This window comes from Lithobates pipiens, unplaced genomic scaffold (genome assembly GCF_037356315.1).
Source record: "Lithobates pipiens isolate NorthernLeopardFrog02 unplaced genomic scaffold, aLitPip1_a1.2 Scaffold_18, whole genome shotgun sequence".
Lineage (NCBI taxonomy): Eukaryota > Metazoa > Chordata > Amphibia > Anura > Ranidae > Lithobates > Lithobates pipiens.
In genome coordinates, this window is record NW_027507758.1 from 127,605,886 (window position 1) to 127,620,127 (window position 14,242).

General features: G+C 43.9%; 1 protein-coding gene across 8 annotated transcripts in view; it reads left to right on the forward strand.

The window, feature by feature from the left end:
- LOC143987408 (sodium/calcium exchanger 1) overlaps positions 1–14,242 on the forward strand; it is a 688,674-nt gene that overhangs the window by 68,025 nt on the left and 606,407 nt on the right. The gene's annotated exons all lie outside the window — the stretch shown is intronic.

Genomic DNA, 14,242 nt, shown 5'->3' on the forward strand with positions numbered 1-14,242 from the left:
AATACTCCAGTGTCATTGATGTTACTAGAAGGAAAAAACTACCATGCATCGGTGGTGTCACTGGAAGAAAAAATGTCTCTGCGTCTATTGTGTCCATGGAAGGAAAAATGTCCCTGTGCTGGTGGTAGCACTAGAAGGAAAAAATACTCCAGTGTCAGTGATGTCACTGGAAGGAAAAAATGACCCTGCATCGATGGTGTCACCGGAAGAAAAAAAAATGTTCCTGCGCCCATTGGGATCCTGGAAGGATAAATGTCCCTGTGCCGGTGGTGTCACTGGAAGGTAAAAATTTCCCAGGATCAATAGTATCACTGAAAGGGAAAAATACCCTTGTGTCGGTGGTATAACAAAAGAGGAACAAAATTACCCTGAATCCGTGGTGTTAATGGAAAGCAAAAATGCCCCTACAGTATGTCAGTGATGTCAGTGTAAGGAAGGCATGCCCCTATGTTGGTGGTGTCATTGGTAGGAAAAATGTCCCTGTAATGGTGGTATCACTGGAAGGAAAAAATTCCCCTATGCCCGTGGCATCACTGAATGTAAAAATGTCTCTGCATCAATATAACGAGAGCTTGTTTACACTAGCGTTATCCCTCTGAAGATTGATCTCTTTTCAGAAGATGTTTGACAGGCAGTTAGGAGGTGTTTTTTCACCCTCTCACCATCTATTTTAACCCCTAAAAGCCCTCCACCACCATCTGCAACCACATGTATTTTACATGGTTGCGTGGGCAGTTGTGGCACAGCCCCCCATCACGTCCAGCTGCAGTACTGCCCTCTGAACCCAACAGGAGGATTAATCACTTCAGCCCGGAGAGGATTTGCCCCGTTCCTGACCAGGCCATTTTTTTATGATACGGCACTGCGTCAATTTAACTGACAATTGCTCGGTCATGCAACATTGTATCCAAACAAAATTGATGTCCTTTTTCCCCCACAAATAGAGCTTTCTTTTGGTGGTATTTGATCACCTCTGCTACCATACCTCCCAACTTTTTGAGATGGGAATGAGGGAAACATGTAGGCATAGGACACACCCGCACTGCCACGCCCCCTTAAAGGAGAATTAACCTAAAAAAAAGATTAGTTAAACCCACAAGGGCTTTTTTTTTACCACTACTATTCCTTTATTTTGGCTTTTGAAATGTACAAATGCAGCCATTTAGATTTTGGATGAAAGGTTTAGCACTGAGAAACAGTTTTTGAAAGATGAAGTGCATTTTATATAAAACTATATAGATCGGACCAACATGAGGGACAAATGTGGAGGAATGAGGGACAGAGGGATGTTGCTCTAAATCAGGGACAGTCCCTCCAAATGAGGGACAGTTGGAAGCTATGTGGTACCTCCTGCAGTGGTCCGTTACATAGATCAGTCATCAGCTGTGTCCAATGGAAACAGCCCGTGACAGATCCCACTGCAGCACGAGCATGCGTGGGGCACAATCCGGGTGGACATCATATGAACCAACGAATGTCCTGCCCAGCCATCATTTGACTATAAGCTGGGTGGGAAGTGGATAAATGGGAGCAGTCAGGGCAATGCCACTCAATGGCATGTTCTGGCCAACGCCAGCTGCCAGGGTAAATGAGCCCTGGGGGCAGTAAGGTAGCTATGAGAGAGGAGCTCTGGAACTAACTTGCTCCCTTCATCCGCTATGTCCTTACTGTTGGGTCTGCCTCTTCTTCCCCACTGCTATCACACATGACAAGGGGAGGTAGGACAGAGGGCATATCGGGTGCCCGAAAAATAAGGCCAGCACCCCTGACAGAAAAAGCAACATAAAAAACGCTTATAATGGCACATATTACACATGCGTTTATGCGTGGTAACGTTTATAAGCATTCCCCAAACATTCCCCTCTGCTCATATTTCACTATAGTCAATTTACACTTGAAAACGCAAGCATTTATGCACGTCAAGCGTTTTTTCTGCTTGAAAGCTCCTCTCAAAAACGGACTTGTGTTGTTGTTTTTTTTTCAAAGTACATGAGCTTTAACATGTTTATGCAATTTATAAAAACGTTTGCAGTCTTTTTAAATCTGCAGTTCGCAATAAAATAAAACCTGGTGATCCCACCATAAATGTCTTGGTTAAGGAATTTCCTGCTATGGGGTGACTACTGTCTCCCAAATGTGTTTCTGCGTGGTCACCCTATCATTTGTGCCTATCTATGAATATTGAAGCCTTGGTTATTATACTTGTTATGCAGTTTGGGTGGATAACAAATAAGGAAAATGCCTTTTTTTTATCTAAGTCTCTTCTACTTACTGTATTCATCGCCACATCCATAAACATTTATTTTATGCTAGAATGAACCGAAAAATATGCCTATCATTTACAATTATAATTCTACTAGATATGAGGATGGCACAGACACATTAGATGATGTGCCTGCTATAAGGCTAGCGGTAAAAAGCTGTTCGGCTGCATAATGATTTATCCAAGCAGTAATGACATTGCCAAATTGGATAACATGAATGTACTGTATATGGTTCATCCACCACTCTCAGTTAGCTATGAAAGTAATTAGCTATGTGCTTAATGTTAGTTGATGTCTTAGAATTGATCACATTTCTGTAATATGTAAATCTTGGTTGGTAATTGGTATGATTTTATGCAGATTCACTAAAACCTCCATTCGCATAATCAGCTAATTACCACCCCCCCCCCCCCCCCCCCCCAATCGGTTGGTTTTCAAACCAAATGGTCCTTCATTACATTTTAGATAACTGTATCAGTTTTATTTTATTCTTGCAGTTTTTTCTTGCAGCAGGTCTAATTAGATCCCTTCCAGGAGAAGAGAAATGCAATAGTAGCTATATAAATCATGTATAATAATAATAATAATATTAGCTGAGACCAAAATTCTTTGGACTTGTAGCTTCTATTGTAAAGCACTCCCTCTAGTGGTCAGAAGTATCGTCTTATGCCCCGTACACACGATCGGACATTCTGACAACAAAATCCATGGATTTTTTCCAACGGATGTTGGTTCAAACTTGTCTTGCATACACACGGTCACACAAAGGTGGTCGGAAATTGCGAACGTCAAGAACGCGGCGAGGTACAACACGTACGATGAGCCGAGAAAAATGAAGTTCAATAGCCAGTGCGGCTCTTCTGCTTGATTCTGAGCATGCGTGGCACTTTGTGTGTCGGAATTGTGTACACACGATTGGAATTTCCGACAACGGATTTTGTTGTCGGAAAAAAATCTCAAATTTTTTGTGACGGAAATTTTGATGGAAAATGACCGATGGAGCCTACACACGGTCGGAATTTCCAACAAAAAGCACCCAGCGAACATTTTCCATGTGTACAAGGCATTCGTTTAATGCAGTGGTATCCAATGTGAAAGGGCTGTATGTAAAGCAGCTATTTTTACGAATTCTAATTTAACCAATTCAGCCCTGGAAGGATTTACCCCCTTCTTGACCAGAGCACTTTCTGCGATTCGGCACTGCGTCTCTTTAACTGACAATTGCGCGTTCGTGCGACGTTACACCAAAGCAAAATTGATGTTCTTTTTTTCCCCACAAATAGAGCTTTCTTTTGGTGGTATTTAATCACCTCTGCAGTTTTTATTTTTTTGCACTATAAAAAAAGAGTGACAATTTTGAAAAAAAAAACAATATTCTTTACTTTTTGCTATAATAAATATCCCCCAAAAAATATAAAAAAACTATTTTATCCTCAGTTTAGGCCGATATGTATTCTTCTACATATTTTTGGTTAAAAAAAAAATGCAATAAGGGTATATTAATTGGTTTGTGCAAAAATTATAGCGTCTACAAATACAGGATAGATTTATGGCATTTTTTTTATTAGTAATGGTGGCGATCAGCGATTTTAATCATGACTGCGCCATTGCGGTGGACACATCAGACACTTTTAAAACTATTTTGGGACCATTGTCATTTATAGAGTGATCAGTGCTATAAAAATGCACTGATTATTGTGTAAATGACACTGGCAGGGAAGGGGGTTAAACACTAGGGGGTGATCAAGGGGTTAAGTGTGTCCTAGGGAGTGATTCTAACTGTAAGGGGGATGGGCTCACTACAACATGACAGAGATCCCTGCTTCCGATGACAGGGAGCAGTAGATCCCATCATGTTGCTGGGCAGAACAGGGAAATGTCTTGTTTGCATAGGCATCTCCTCTTTCTGCTGCTCCGTGACACAATCACAGGACACCTACGGACACCGAGTCCGTGGGACCCACGGGCTTGGTCACCCAGTACGCGGCAGGCGGGTATGCGCTCGGCCAGAGGCGCGCACCCACTAGCCCACAAATTAAAGGGATGTACCTGTACACCCATTTGCCCACTGCTGCCATTGCGCCAACGTATATTGGTGTGCGGCGGTCGGCAAGTGGTTAATAACATCAGATTCAGATATTTATATTTTGAAGCTCACTTTTCATGGGCACTGCTGCGCACCATCCTAACACCAGCCTAAATTTATTACAGGAACTTATATAGTGCTAAAAAAAAACGATTATAATACAGGATTTATATAGCGCCAACAGTTTGCTCAGCACTTTACAACATGAGGGCAGACAGCATTTCAATACAGGAGGAATCAGAGGGCCATGCTCATTAGAGCTTATAATTTATGCAGCGCTTCACATACAGTATCTCACAAAAGTGAGTACACCCCTCACATTTTGGTAAATATTTTATTATATCTTTCCATGTGACAACACTGAAGAAATGACACTTTGCTACAATGTAATAGTAGTAGTGAGTGTACAGCTTGTAAGCTTCAGTTTTACCACTAACTTCAAAGCCTATTCACATAAATGTAAAAATCAGATAGAAAGTTATTTAGGACCCCCAAACATTATATATTTTTTAAGCAGAGGCCCTGCAGAATAAAGTACGGGGTGTTGCTGTTTTCTTTATATCACATGATATTCACGCAGCAGTTTTTCAAATGCAAGTTATTTTAAAAAGTGTTGGTGAATTTTAATGCACAAAAACACAATATGATACCCAGTTGTTTGCTAAAATATAAAAGATGATGTTACACCGAGTAAATACATACCTAACATGTCTCACTTTACAATTGCGTACGCCCATGGAATGGCGGCAAATTACGGTACTTAAAAATCTTCATAGATGCTTAAAAAGCCTTTACGGGTTACCAGTTTAGAGTTACATAGGAGGTCTGGTGCTAGAATTATTGCTCTCGCTATGATGTTTGCGGCAATTCCTCACATGTGTGGTGTGATCACCATTCACATATGCGTGCGGGCCTTTGTGCACGAGTACGGGGGGCACTTTACCTTTTTTAAATGTTATTTCAGATTTTTTTACAGTCTCTTTCATTTATTTTTTTTTATCAATTTTATGGTTATCACATGGGATAAATAAAATCCCTTCTGATAGCGTGGTTCATAACAGGTCCTCTTTACTGAGAGTTCTGAGACCCAAGATCTCTCCTCTGCCCTTAAAAGCATGTACAGTTTCCCAGCATTTATAGCATCTGTTACCACAGAATGGCTTCCATTAGCAAATTAGTGTCCCTTCTGGGTGTATGTAAATAGCGTTCCAACAGTCTGTTCTGGCTCATTGTCTCTGCACCGCTCATCAAAGTGTGTATAAGGAAGAAGCAGCCTTCCCTAAACTATCTCAGCTCTCTGTGGCGGCTGGGGGGTTCTTCTTTGGGGGGGGCGGCAAACAAACAAGACCCCCCGGGTGGCCTGGCACAGCACACCCCTTCACCCGCTAGTGTGGCAGGGCTGTGGTGTCCTCTCCTGTAGTGTGGGCAGTGGTGGCTGCAACTCCAGTGTCCACTCCTCCAGCTTCCTCTGCCTTTTGTCTTACACCAAAGCGCTAGGCATCCAATAGTATTGCCTAATGTTTTGGTCATTCGGGAAACAGATGATGACCCTTCCTCCTGATTGGCGGGGAGGGACATTAGTGTGATAATAGCAACAATTTATTTGCTATAGTCACACAACTGGGTGGGCTCGAAGCGCAATGCTCTGTGCTCCATGCTCACCCTCTTTTTAAACCTATTGGAGCCTCTGGCTCTAATCAGGTGCTTCAAAAAACACCCCGCCGCATTGGAATCCATGGTCCTGTTGCACTAATATGTAGATCAGGGGGCTGGATGCATAGACAGAGAAGGCGGCACCCATGCGCTCTCTATGGACAGACCACCACTCACCCTTCTCCAGGAACCTGATCCTGAGCTATTCATTGTCCTTCACAGGCTGGTTCCTTTCCCTACCATTCAAGAAACATACCAAAATGCTTGAGCACCCTTTTTTTAAAAACATGTTGCCTCACCTACGATGGCTGCCGAAAGTCCGCAGAAGTTACAGCATCCAGATTGCTACATAGATAGTAAGGTTGAATAAAGACACCAGTCCAACCTGAGTGAGTGTGGGTGTGTGTCTACAATTGTCCATATCCCTGTACATTGTGCAGGGGCGTACCTAGAGCATTTGGCACCCAGGGCCCATCCTATATCTGGCACCCCCCCCCCAACTGTAAAAACACCCACAAAAAAACACCCTCCTCTGCCAAGATCAGCGTTTTTTAATTCTGCTTTCTTTTTTAAATGGCGCTGTTGGCTACCGAGTAAACCGGAAGTGACACTGTACTGTCGCTTCCAGTTTTCTACATCGGAGACCTGATCAAAGGCAAAATTGGCTTTGTTCGGATTTCTGGCCAGCTGGCTGGTGGCTCAAGTCTGCGGGTGGGATGGGAGACCTGGGCGGAGCTGTGGGGGGATGGGGACGTCCCCTCCCGCTCCTTGTAATAACAGCGGATGCTGTTCATCCATGGTAGCCAGTGACAATAAACGGGAAAGGACAGAGGTGTCAGTCACTCAGGTGTGAGCAGATGCCACATTTTTGGACAGATTGTGCCGCGGTCAGGAAAGTGGAGAGCTGGACTGGAGCTGCTATGAGGGAGACATCAGAGTGAGCAGCTGTATGCCACCCACACAGCTGCTCCTTCTGAGACATTGGCGGAGGCCATGGTGGTACAATTTCCCAAAAAACTCCACTCCATCTGTATCATGGCATAGTGCCACCTACTATTTGGAGGACACTCTTCTCCAGGAATGCTATTTTGGGGCATTTTTTCAGTTATGTGTATACACCTTTATATCACGTTGCCAAAAAAAAAAAGCAAAGAACAATTTGGAAATGAATTGATGAACAAGCTTCAGTTGCATTTTCATTGGCTAGAAACCAAATCCCCATCCCTGCCTATGTAAATTCCCCCAGAGTACTGACAAAACAGGATTACGTTTGGTAAATCTGGAGACTAGAATAATAGCAAAGTTCCTCATCCATTTAAAGAGCTTCTGTAATATACTGTGAAGTCAATTCTTAACTAACAGCTGAATTTTCCTTATTAGGGGTAATTTCACTCCCGAGTGATTGTTTTTCTTCTCCGATCACTGATGCCTGTTGGCCAGGCTGCCAGATTAGAAGAATTCCAATACTTTAGTGAAGATTTCCCTTCACTGTGACAGAAAGCCTCCAGTGACAGGTTCAGATCCTTTCTCCGATCTTCCATTACCACTGAACAAACACCAGGAGCTGGAGCAATGCTCCTAATTTAATGGCAGGCAGAAAACATTTGTGCTTATTTTGCGGTGAATCATCTGTAGCATTTAAAACTACGAATGGCCTTCTGTCGTGCTAAGGGGAAAAAAAATCTGGCACATGCTTAATGTCTTAATGTGCAAATAAGAAATGAATGAGTATGCTGCAGTAAAAGAATATATGGAGAGTACAATATAAATAGAATACTGTACCTTCTACTGTAAAATATACAGACATGAGAGGATCAATGTCTACGTTGTAAATCCTCACCTATACACAGTAAAGGGACTAAGGGACTATCCTCAGGTAATAAACAGAAATTAAACAAATCCTCCTACGTAAATTGTACCTGTTTATCTGCAGTCTTCTCTACATCCGTTCACAGTCCAGAATTGATAAGCTGACACATATCCCCATAGTCTCTCCTCTGATCCAGGACTCCCATCATTCACTGAGTAAATGATGAAGACTTTGCTAATGACCGTGTAGAAGCAAAGTTCCCTCACAGACTTCCTGGCACATCCAGCCCTCCACTGTGGTATCACTTATCGACCTTCCACTGCCCTGAATCCGTGATGAGGAACTTGACCGGACCATACTTTCCAAAAGCTTCACCTGCCCCTCTGCTCCAGGAGTTCTTTATCACCAACCATGTGGTGACAAAGACATTGCCAATGACCATGTGAAGGCAAAGTTCCCTCACAGCTCTCCCTGGGCCTTCTCCTGCGATCAGTACACCTCCCCCAGATGGGGGTGCCCTCCTGATGCTGCCTAGTATTCCATTCCTCACTGCACTCAGCCGACAGCTCCTCCCCAGTGGAATGTTACCTCAGCTTATATAGGAGGCCAACCCCTGCCAATACCAGATGGGGATTGGTCAGGCCCAGCCCCTCTTCTAGAATATTCTCCCTGGAAGCAGGAGAGGCACCTCAGAACTGGAGCAAAGGTGATCACACCCATTGCTACTCTGACCACTCCCAGCCCCCAGATCAAAACAGACAGGCCTAGCTTGCAGCATAGGCCTGTCTAATTTTGCTTGTGCTGACAGTTTCTAGTAAAAAAAAAACATTACTAGCACCTACCTATTGGTAGAGGGTGCTACAGATGGTTAAGAATATATATGTGAATAGATTTTTTTTTTTATCTGGAATTTACTGTCACTTTAACAGTGCACAGGCTGATTATATACAGATTGTAAAACTCCAAGGTAACCTCCAAGACAGGAGTTCTTAAAACTGAATTCCAGGAGTTAAAACTTACATTGGTCTAGCATGGTTACATCTAATTCTTCATATCTCACATCCAGAGGACTGCTGGACTGCTGGGGGGGGGGCAGAAATGCAGAAGTTCAGTGTAGTAGCCTGTGCTTCATATAGTCAGCGCTGGTCTCTACTAGGTGGTGCTTGAGCAAATTTCCCTCTGTATACTAAACTAAGGTGACCAGATTTTTAAAATGAAATCCGGGGACATATTTTTTTTTTTTTACTAGCAATGGATGGCAGCAATCGGTGACTCTCTGCCCACCGCCACTCGCTGCCTGCCTCAAAACCTGTCAAGTCTTACTCTTCGGGCCCGGGTACTACTGGGTGGGGAGCGGAGGAAGATCACTCTGTCAGGGAAGGCAAGGAGATAAGCAGGTAGGCAGCTGGCTGGGACTTGAGCCAAGGCAGAACATGTGAGCGGAGCTGGATGGGCATGCAACTGGAACTGAAGAAATATTCCCTCCGCTCCGACCAGCACATGATCATCAGAAAGGGGAACAGATAATGGAAAAAAATAAACCCCCCTAAACTAGTAGGAGAGACGGAGCTGGGGTGTGTAATTCAGATTTTTTTTTATTCTGCACTGACTGCCTTTGAAATTGCCCCATCCCCTGTTCAAATACAATCCGGGGACAAAACCGGGGGCAGACTTGGTCCAGGCACAGTGTCCTCAATCCAGGGACTGTCCCCGGAAACCGGGGATATCTGGTCACCCTATACTAAACACAAGGTGTGGCTCCCCCCCCCTCTATTCCAAATCTCCCCTCCCAGCGCAAATCTTCTTCCTCCCAAAACAAATCCCCCTAAAGCAACACTCTTAGCACCCCCCCAAAGTAATCTAGAACAATGCTTACCCCCCTGCCCCCCCCCCCCCAATTCCCTCTTCCAACACAAATACCCCCCCACCAAACTTCTTGGGGCACCTCCCCACCTCACATTAAACCACAGTGCCCAGGGCACCCACTCCTCCTGCCCACCCCTTGTCCCGGCCCTGGCTACACATATAAGCTGGATGTAAGAATATTGCTGAAGTTCAGCTTTAACCTTTTTCTGATTACGGACCCACAATGGATTGTTCAGTATGCAGACGTATATTTGCCAGACTGTCAAAATGATCATTTATATTATGTACAAGTATGGCTTCAAAAAATTTCAATAGCTTTGTTTTATTTTCCACATGGATAACTAGGAGCAGAGAACCCCATAGGGAAAATCATATGGATTTCATATTTCTTCATATAAAAATGGCAAATCACATTTACTGTCGGCAGCAAAGCCTGCTTTGTTTATTCCAACTGCAAGCCCTATTGGATTGTACATATAAACCCTAATTCAATTTTGGTAAATCATTTCGGTCAATTATTGTGTATCACAAACAAATATATTTTTTTCAAATAATACAGTTTTCGTATATATATATTTCGTAGTTTTTATTTTAACTGCATGTCAGTGCTTCTAATCTCATTCAGTCTTTTTCAGCCACTTCCTGTCTAAATGAACTTACTTCTATGTTGGTAATACATTATTTTTCTTCTACGGAGACTATTCTATTCTTTGCACAGAGACTTAAAGTGCTTTAATGTTACAGTGTAAGCTTTTTAGCATCAGATCCACAAACACCCCAAATGGTCATTCCATCTTTATCCCAAAAGAAAATGATATTATTAACCTGTTCTGAGCAGGTCAATGGAGTGTCATAAACAAGGCATCTCTAAAGCTAACCTCAACTGATGGGCATTTTTGGAACTCGGCTGCCACTAATATTTTCTCCATTGTGACATGTGCAGAGTGTTTGTGGGAATAGCTAGAAATTGCATAACACAAGGGAAATTGACCCATCTGTGCACATTCACGCTGCTTTCCTTCGCCATGTAAACCTTTCCAAATGTTATGCTGCAGGCTTTGGCAGTATAAATATATCAGATAAAATGTGTAATGTCAATTGTGTTTGTGAGCTATCATGTCATCTTATAATAATATCAGTAATCATCTTTAGCTAAATAGAAAACACGCTCTGGAAAATGGCAGAAAGACATTTTAAATCAGTAGTTTACTATGAGAAGCAATATCCCATGTTGTAATTTGACATAAAAATTACATTTGTAGCAGCAAAGTGCCATCATATAGACTGAAAGTAATGTGGTTTAATGTTCAGAGCGTGCCAGCACAAGCACAGGAACATAAGTCATTGACCAGATAGAGAGGAAGAATGCCACATCCTACCCCATCACCACTGCTGCTGAATACTCCTGCCACATCCCCTCTACAAAATACAAACCTTTTCATTTCATTTTACCTCTCATCACATCATAGTGGACCTAAAATCAAAAAGCTAAGATTTCCCATATCATAAGGAACACCTAGAAATGGTAAATAATTGTGTCTATCTAAGCAGTACCTTGAAAAATTATTGTTTTGAATTCCTCCTGAAAAACATCAGTGGACCTCCTGGGCCAGACGCTCCTGTGTCTTGGGTATCATAGCTGTAGATCTGTGGTTTTAAATGACCTAAGACAGAGGTGTCAAACTCAATGTCATTCAGGACAGCCACGGCATTATGGTTGCTTTCAAAGGGCCGGTTGTATCTGTAAGACTATCTATGCAGAGTTCAGGAGTGTGCTACGTACAGGGTGAAGAGTTCAGGCGTGTGCTACATGCAGTGTTCAGGAGTGTTCAATGTACAGGGTGCAGAGTTCAGGAGTGCGCTACGTGCAGAGTTCAGGAGTGCGTTACATACAATTGTGCAGTGTTCAGGAGTGAGCAATGTACAGGGTGCAGAGTTTAGGAGTTCACTACGTACAGGGTTCAGGAGTGTGCTACAAACAGGGTGCAGAGTTCACTAGTGCGCTACATACAGGGTGCAGAGTTCAGGAGTGCGCCACGTGCAGAGTTCAGGAGTGTGCTACATACAGGGTGCAGAGTTTAGGAGTGCACTACGTACAGAGTTCAGCAGTGCGTTACATACTGAGTTCAGGCGTGCTCTAAGTGCAGAGTTCTGGAGTGCACTACATTCATGGTGCAGAGTTCAGGAGTGCACTATGTACAGGGTTCAGTAGTGCGCTACATACAGGGTGCAGAGTTCAGAAGTGCGCTACGTGCTGAGTTCAGGAGTGTGCTACATTGAGGGTGCAGAGTTTAGGAGTGCACAACGTGCGGAGTTCAGGAGTGCATTACGTGCAGAGTTCAGGAGTGCATTACGTGCAGAGTTCAGGAGTGCGCTACATATAGGGTGCAGAGTTCAGGAGTGCGTTACGTACAGGGTTCAGGAGTGCACTACATACATGGTGCAGAGTTCAGGAGTGCGCTATGTACAGGGTTCAGGAGTGCGCTACATACAGGGTGCAGAGTTCAGGAGTGTGCTACATGCAGAGTTCAGGAGTGCACTACATACAGGGTGCAGAGTTCAGGAGTGCACTATGTACAGGGTTCAGGAGTGCGCTACATACAGGGTGCATAGTTCAGGAGTGCGCTACGTGCAGAGTTCAGGAGTGCACTACATACGGGTGCAGAGTTCAGGAGTGCGCTACGTACAGGGTTCAGGAGTGCGCTACATACAGGGTACAGCGTTCAGGAGTGCACTACATACAGAGTTCAGGAGTGCATTACATACAGAGTTCAGGCATGCTCTAAGTGCAGACTTTAGGAGTGCACTACATACAGGGTGCAGAGTTCAGGAGTGCGCTATGTGCCGAGTTCAGGAGTGCGCTACATACAGGGTGCAGAATTCAGGAGTGTGCTACGTGCAGATTTCAGGTGTGCATTACACACAGAGTTCAGGAGCGCGCTACATACAGGGTGCAGAGTTCAGGATTGTACTATGTGCAGAGTTCAGCAGTGCGCTATGTACAGGGTTCCGGAGTGCGCTACATACATGGTGCAGGGTTCAGGAGTGCGCTACATACAGGGTTCAGGAATGCGCTATGTACAGGGTGCAGAGTTCAGTGGTGCACTATGTACAGGCTTTAGAAGTGAGCTACATACAGGGTGCAGGGTTCAGGAGTGTGCTACCTACATGGTTCAGGAGTGCCCTACGTTCAGGTTTCAGAGTTCAGGAGTGTGCTACCTACATGATGCAGTGTTCAGGACTGCGTTACGTACAGGGTGCAGGCTCCGCCTCTCTCTTGCTTGGATAGAGATCATTGGTAGGCATCTGTTCCCGCTGGGAATGCATGCGGGTTAGGCAGGGATAATTGAGAGCCGCAAGCTGCTAAGCGCTAAGCTGTCCTTGTAAACACAGAAGACTACTTATGTTCCGTTACATTCCAGCTGAAAAAAATCCCTGGCTGCAAGGGCCACATGAAATGGCCTGATGTGCCGGATTTGGCCCCCAGGCCTTGTGTTTGCCACACGTGATCTAAGGCATGGTTGTCTCTAACTGCTAGTCTCAGAAGATTTACAGTGAGGTTTGGTAATGTCACTATTATGTTGCTCTTTGTTCCCCTTGCTGGAGAGAAAGCTGTATAGGAAGATTGGCACTACAAGAATCTTCCTGCTTCTGCTTTATGCATTCTGTGGATCTGTGATATCTTAAACTCTTTTTCTGCATCTTGAACGTCCTCCGATCAGTCATTAGATCACTAGTCATGAAGAAGGAAGCAAAGTCCTGTCTCTCCACCAAGATGGCCACCTCCACACGGAGACATAGGAGGAGATTTACTAAAACTGGAGCACTCAGAATCTGGTGCAGCTGTGCATGGTAGCCAATCAGCTTTGACAATAAAACCTGGAAGCTGATTGCTTTCTATTCAGAGCTGCACCAGATTTTGCATGCTTCAGTTTTAGTAAATCTCATAGCGCCTAAAAAGGAATGGATTATTGGAAAAAGCTGCAAGGAGCCAATAGGAGATACAGGTGACTAGTCCCATGCTTGCCTTTTTTGGGCACATCTGTCACAGTACAGGTCCTCTTTTTTAGTGTAACTAGTAACCAGTTTGTTAAAGCCTCCACCCCCAAATACTTTTACATGTATAATAGGATAATATTTTGATATAATTGGATTAGAAGACATCAGAAGAGAATATCGAAGACAAGCTAGTACTGTACTTCACAAAGTCTCAGAGTAAAAAAAAATAATACATGAAAGTAGCATAATAATTTCATTTATTTCCCCACCCTTTGAAGATGCTTATCATCTGGCCTGGCTTCTGAGCCCTTGCTTCAGTACTTTAAGTCACTGTCCCTGAAGAAAAATACATAAAAAAATCAATGAACCATAGAATTAAAGACTGGGGGTCAGCCTAATAGTCAGTCAATCAGCATTTTTAGAAGGGCGTCAGCATGGAAACTCCAATGTTTTTATAATGAAAAATTTATTTTACAGCAGCGTTCACCAACCTCCTCGACACCAGGGATCGGCCTCATGGATGGGGGGGGGGGGGGGGGGGGTGTTGTCACGGATTTGCAGCCT